Source organism: Capsicum annuum, chromosome 11 (assembly GCF_002878395.1).
Source record: "Capsicum annuum cultivar UCD-10X-F1 chromosome 11, UCD10Xv1.1, whole genome shotgun sequence".
Taxonomy (NCBI): Eukaryota; Viridiplantae; Streptophyta; class Magnoliopsida; order Solanales; family Solanaceae; genus Capsicum; species Capsicum annuum.
In genome coordinates this window covers 124,355,740-124,362,748 of record NC_061121.1, presented here as the reverse complement: position 1 = coordinate 124,362,748, position 7,009 = coordinate 124,355,740, and the positions used below count along the sequence as shown (strand labels likewise).

The 7,009-nt window shown below is 38.9% G+C and overlaps 1 non-coding gene across 2 annotated transcripts; it reads left to right on the top strand.

Moving 5' to 3' along the window:
* Window positions 1-314: 314 nt before the first annotated feature.
* LOC107856595 lies at window positions 315-3,486 on the top strand. 2 transcript variants are annotated; one of them, XR_007046808.1, is made up of 6 exons: window positions 315-882; window positions 1,418-1,589; window positions 1,687-1,865; window positions 1,991-2,067; window positions 2,485-2,648; window positions 3,244-3,486. It is a non-coding gene; the product is annotated as an uncharacterized LOC107856595 (transcript). The 2 variants fall into 2 exon arrangements; XR_007046807.1 differs by having other exon boundaries at window positions 321-1,589.
* The last annotated feature ends 3,523 nt before the right edge of the window (window positions 3,487-7,009 follow it).

The following is a 7,009-nucleotide window of genomic DNA, read 5'->3' as shown; positions in this document are numbered from 1 at the left end:
ACACAAATTCAAAGGAATACTCCCGAAACAAAACTATACTCAATAATGGAATATGCAATACTGAAATAATACTAAGAATGGAATATGCAATAATGAAATAAAATGAAATATGAAATAACGAAAATAACAAAGGTTAGAGGTCACCGGATTACGCTTGGGGCTGCGGCTGCTGGAGACGGAGCGGCGGGTGGCGGCTGGGGACCGGGCAGCGGCTGGCTGGGGACCGGGTGGCGGCTGGGGGGAGGGCTGGTGTACCCCGCTGGGGGGGTACTGGCAGGACAGGTAAGGGTGGGGTGGGGGGTCTGCACAATCGGGGGACCGGCTTGGAACCGGCGGTCGGCGCCGGAGGGTGGCGGGGAGCGGCGACGGGGTCGGCACCGCGGACCGGAGGTCGGTGCCGGCGGTGAAGTCGGGTCGGCGCCGAAGGACAGCGGTGGCGCCGGGGACCGGGGACCGGTGCGGGAGAGAGGGAGAGAGGGTCGGCGCCGGAGGTCGGCGCCGGAGCCGGAGGTTGGGTCGGGTCGGCGCCGACGGTCGGCGACGGCGACAGGGGCCGGTGACCCAAAGTGTTTGATATATGCCTGTGTCAACTGAATAATCATTCAATTATTCATTGTATTTCTTTTTCCACAGGTGTTTTTTAAGTTTCTCATCTATAAGGTATAATATTCACTTTTATTGGTCTGTATTTGTGATTATTATATGCGTGGTACGATCATTATGATTCCTTCTCGCTTTGTCATCTACTCTCAAGATTTATATTAATCAATAGATCTCTGCGCCCTGCCAATTTGCTAAGTACACTCACCCTACCAAGGGACTACAAAGGCTAGAACTCTCTACCAAAAATAGGAATCTACTTCTCATCCTAGGAGTTAGCAGGTATGAAAGAGTCCCCTCTCTATCTATCTCTCTGAGTTTCTTCTACAAAGTAGCATTTCTGCTATTCAATCATAGAATTGATTCCAATCCAGATGAAAAAAGTCAGTCCTATATATGTTTGTTATTAGTAAAGCCCTAAGTCCCAATCTACAATATGGGTCCTTAATATGTACGATAAGAGCGAAAATAATGTGGTACTAGCAACGGATAAACAGTATAGCTCATGCACCATATGCAGGAAGTAGAGCTTTGCCTACTTTTTTGAATTTTATGACCAACTTTGTTGAGGTAAAAATATGAAAAATAAACACTTTAGTTTAGTATTTCTATTTTGAAAAAGAGTCTTGGCGTAACGGGTTCAAACTATGGAAACACCCTCTTGCAGAAATGCAGGGTTAGGTTGCGTACAACAGACCTTACGGTCCGGCCCTTCTCACGATCCCCAACATAGCGTGAGCTTTAGTGCACTGAGCTTCCTTTTAGTTCATTTGATTGAAACTAACTTAATTTTCTTTTCAATTGTTTTATTCTGGAGACACTATTGAATTCTCTTTAAATCCTCAAAGGAAAAAGAGCAAATAACAATTCTCAAAGATGTAAGTGGTATTCTTAAGCCATCTAGAATGACTCTACTTTTGGGACCTCCAAGTTCTGGAAAGACTACTTTGTTATTAGCATTGGCTGGAAAACTTGATCCTGCTTTAAAGGTGAGATTTTTCAATAAAAGTATCATCAATAAATTTTAAAAATATAAATAAGATTAGAAAAGATAGACTAAAGTTTTCAATCTTTGTGTGAATTCAGGTTACTGGTAACGTGACTTATAATGGACATGAGCTACATGAATTGTGCCACAAAGAATAGTTGTTTATATCAGTCATCATGACTTGGATATTGGAGAAATGACTTGGATATTGGAGAAATGACTGTAGGGGAAACTTTGGAATTTTCTGCAAGATGTCAAGGAGTTGGCTCTAGATTTGGTTAGTGTTTTCTTATGTCAATGTTCTAAACAAAATTTAGTTTTTACAAGTGAATTTTGTATCTGTTTCATGGTGAAAGGTATAAATATTCATTTACCGAGTCCTTTTTGCTTCAAATTGTATAGAGATGTTGACTGGACTATCAAAAAGAGAGAAAGCTGCTTATATCAAACCAGATCCTCATATTGATATTTACATGAAGGTAAGCCTAGAGATTGATCATCTTTAATTTATTTCACCCTCCGTTTGAATTTGGTTATCTGGTTTTGACTTGATATGGAGTTAATTTAAGAAAGTAAAAAGACTTTTTGAATCTTGTGGTCTTAGACTAAAGATATGTAGAATCTCCAAAATGTCCTTTAAGCTTGTAGTCTTAAACATTGCCAAGTGGAATGTTGAAATTAAAAGAGTTTCCGAAAAGGGAAAAAGGCTTTTTATTAAATGAACAAAAAAGGAAAGTAAGTCAAACAAATTAAAATGGAAGAGTATTATTCTATTTAATATTATGGGTACTTCGTTTTACATTATTTTTGTTGTCTTTGAAAATAATTTTGAATCTTGTTCTTTCTTGGGCTACTTATCTGCCGGTAACAATAATTGCTTCAACTTCAATGTGCAGATATTGGGACTTGATATTTGTGCTGATACTATGGTGGGAGATGAAATGATAAGGGGTATTTCAGGAGGTCAAAAGAAACGTGTAACAACCGGTGAAATGCTTGTTGGACCGTCAAAGGGTGGTTGAATAGAAGTTGCAGCTCTTTCAGTCTTGATGAGGATTGGGTAAACTTTTTTTTTTCTTTTTCTTTTCGCACAAGTGGTCCATGCCTTCCACCTTATTAGTTGTTTCAACATCAAATTGTGAAACTTAAAGCACCATGATTGCGTTTATTGGTTCCTTTACCTTTGCGTTTATCTGTTCTTGTAATATGTAGTACTTGTTACTGTAGATGCTTTGAAGAACCTTAGCAACTTATAAGCTCTTTGAAAATAATATACAGGATTTTATATAGCCAACTTTTACTTGCTGATATCATGGCTTATTAATAAATCTATAAGATCTTTTAAGTTCTTGTGGGTAGCTTTGGTGATCAATTCAGTTTGCTTATTGGAATTGTAGAACACAATAACTGTAGTAGTTTGGACTTGAAATATGAGGATAATTTAGCTTGAATATACTTCAATGAACCACTTGTATCTTGTGATTCCCCTATTTGTCAGTTGGGAACTGGGATTTCAATTGAACTGTGAAATGAATCTACAACTCCATTATGTTGATGTGCTCCGAAAGAGTTCTTTTATGTGTCCTTGTTAGTACATGGTGTGTGTTCAGTGGTTTCTACAATTTTTCACGTTCATATTTATTTTGTGCATCCAGTTGATGCAAAAGAGATCATGTGATGGAAATTCCAGCAAAGCAAAGGATGGAGCGACAACAAACTTTAACTAGAGAGCATATTTAGGATTTGTTTTACGTCGTTCTTGCCTTTTGAAACTTTTTGTACCAACAAATGTCATATCAATATACTATATTTTTAGAATCTGTACAAATAAGTCTTACCAACACAATGTATGTAATCTTTGTTCCACATAATATGAAGCATAACGCCGTATCATGTAATCTTTGTTCCACATAATATGAAGCATAACGTCGTATCATGTAACTATAACAGGACATGACTTGCTATTTCACGTACTAATACTGCTTTCTTTACATTAAAATATCGCCCGTGCATTGCACGAGCACGGGCCATATATCTCCGTTCGCGCCACGTGTTGCTTTCTTACTAGCGGGATTTCAAACATTATCTTTTCCCCATTTTAAATTCATCCAATTACTTCGGTAAAAAAAAAAAAGAAGCTAAATATCCCCTGAGAGGTGAATATCCAGAAGACGAATAGACGTGGGGATTTATTTAAGTAAACAATGTCTTGATGAAACTAAGACTTTAATTGAGGACGATTCGGAAAAGGAAGAGAGACCCCAAGAAAAAGCACTTTATGAAATTCGTGAAAGTGATGGAGATGGAGGCACAAATCTTCTTAGATTATACTTAGACAGGGCCATTTTCATTTGAGAGAATTAGCTAGCTAGATTATACTTAGACAGGGCCATTTTCATTTGAGAGAATTAGCTAGCTAGGGTTTGGGGGGATCGAAGAAATGGGGAGGAAGAAAGTGGAAATAAAGCGAATTGAAGACAAGAGCAGTAGGCAAGCAACTTTCTCCAAACGGAGAAACGGACTGATGAAGAAAGCCAAACAGCTCTCTATTCTCTGCGATGTTGATGTCGTCGTCGTCTTCTCCAACCGCGGGCGCCTCTTTGAATTCTCCAGCACCAACAGGTTCTTCTTCTCTCCGTTTTTTCCTTCTACATACTGATCTTGTTTTTATTATTACATCTGAATGATTAAGTATGCTTGATTTTTCTATTATAAAACTGTCCCACTATTTTAATTTGTTTGTATTAATTTTACATTATTTGGATTTCAACAAAGTAGATACAATATTTTTAAATCTTATATTTCATTATCTTAAACATATATCCTTTAATCCTATGGTTAAATAAGTCAAGTGAAATCTTGAAATAAAAAATTTACCAAATCAGGGAAAAACGTTTTCTCTTAAACAACCTAAAAAAAGAAAAATATACGTAACAAATAAATTAAAACGAATCATTACTATAATGATACTTTTCAGTCCGAGATATTTGAAAAAACAATTTTTTTTGGTTTAAAACTTAAGGCCTTTGTGGTTTATAACTTAAGGCACGATTTGTTTGTTCGAAAAGCTGCATTGACTCGACCGAAGCCTATGCCATACATACGAAGTCTCAAAAAAATTGTACGTACTTTTAATTATAGATTAAGTGTCTGTTTGGAATTACTTATTTCCCAAACTAAGCACTTATTTTTAGAAAAAAACACTTTTTTTTAAAAAAAAATGGTGTTTGGTAAACTTTCAAAAGTGCTTTTAAAAAGAAGGGGAAGTAGTTTTTCTGCTTCTGTGAAGAAGCCAAATTTTTTTTTATTTTTTATGACTAAAATATCCCTGTCACTCCCTCCCTCCCTCTCTCTCAAACACATATATAACAACAACAACAACAACATACCTGGTATATTCTCACCAAGTGGGTCTGGGGAGGGTAAGTGTATGCAGTCCATACCACTACCTCAATGTGAGATAGAGAGGTTGTTTTCGGTTGGCTCGCCAACTTAAAATATAGCAATTTAAGATAAGATAGGGAATAGTAACATAACAAGATACAATTGAAATTACCATATACAATAATACCAAAAGCAAGATACTCTAAGTATACACCAAATATACAACATCCTAACTCAAACTAACTTTCTACCCTAATTCGCCTCTTCCACAACTTCCTATCTAGGGTCATGTCTTCGGTAAGCTGAAGTTGCTCCATGTCATGTCTAATCACCTCCCTCCAATATTTCTTCGGTCTACCTCTACCTCGCTTGAAATCGTCCATAGCCAACCTTTCACACCTCCGCACAGGGGTATCCATGCTTTTCCGCATCACATGACCGAACCATCTCAATCTCACTTCCCTCGTCTTGGCTTCCACCAAAGCCATTCCCACCTTATTACCTTATTTCTAATCCTATCTTTTTTAGTACACCCACTCATCCACCGAAGCATTCTCATCTCTGCAATCTTCATCTTCTAAATGTGGGTCTTCTTAATAGGCCAACACTCCGCCCCATTCAACAAAGTCGGTCTAACCACCACTCTGTAGAACGTTCCTTAAGTTTAGGAGGTACCTTTTTGTCACCAAGATACCGGAGGCGAGCCTCATTTCATCTACCCTACCCTGATCCGATGAGTGACATCCTCGTCAATCTCTCCATTCTCCTGAATCATCGATCCCAGATACTTAAAACTATCTCTCTTACTGATAGAATAAGTGTCAAGCTTAACAACCACATCGAACTCATGAAACACCTCGCTGAACTTACACTCCAAATATTCTGTCTTGGACCTACTCAACCTAAACCCTTTAGACTCAAGAGTTTGCCTCCAAACCTCCAACTTAACATTAACTCCACTACGAGTCTTATCAATCAGGACTACATCATTCGCAAAAGCAAATTATAAGTCACCTCATCCTGAGTGTGCCGCGTCAAAACATCCATCACCACGGCAAAAAGAAATGGTCTAAGCGTTGATCCTTGATGTAACCCCATCAAGACAGAAAAGTACTCCGAGTCCCCACCCCCAGTTCTAACTCGAGTCTTGGCTCTGTCGTACATATCCTTAATAGCCCTAACATATACGATAGGTATACCTCTATCCCCCAAACACCTTCAAAGAACCTCCCTGGAAACTGTATAATAGGTTTTCTCTAAGTCGATAAACATCATGTGCAAAACCTTCTTCCTTTTCCTAAATTGCGCCACCAGTCTTCTGACAAGATGGATGGCTTCTGTAGTCGAGCACCCTGGCATAAATCCATACTGATTTTCAGAGATAGTAACAATCTTCTGCAACCTCAACTCTACCACCCTCTCCCAAACCTTCATAGTGTGACTCAATAACTTGATACCCCTATAATTATTGCAATCCTGAATGTCGCCCTTATTCTTATTCAACGGAATCATCGTACTTCACCTCCAAGCTTCAGGTATCCTCGCCGTCTTGAAAATTATGTTAAATAACTGAGTCAACCACTCCATACCTGTCCCTCCTATGCACTTTCAAAAATCCACCGAAATCATCTAGCCCCGTCGCTCTACCTCTACGCATCCTACAAATAGCCCTCTTAACCTCCTCAACCTTAATGCGCCTACAATAGCCATAATCGCGAAACCTCTCAGAATGCTCCAAATCCCCCAATACAATGCTAGTATCCTTTCCATCGTTCAGGAGCTTATAAAAGTATGACTGTCATCTCTTCCTAATATGCCCTTCCTCCACCAAACCTTTGTTGTCCACATCCTTAATACACTTTACCTGATCCAGGTCCCGAGTCCTCCTCACCCTAACCTTGGCAAACCTGTACAACTTTTTATCCCCACCTTTACTATCTAACGTTGTGTATAAACTCTCGAAAGCAGCATCCTTAGCCCTCGTGACCGCTAACTTCGCCTCTCGCTTAGCAATCTTATCCTCCTCCTTATTCTTCC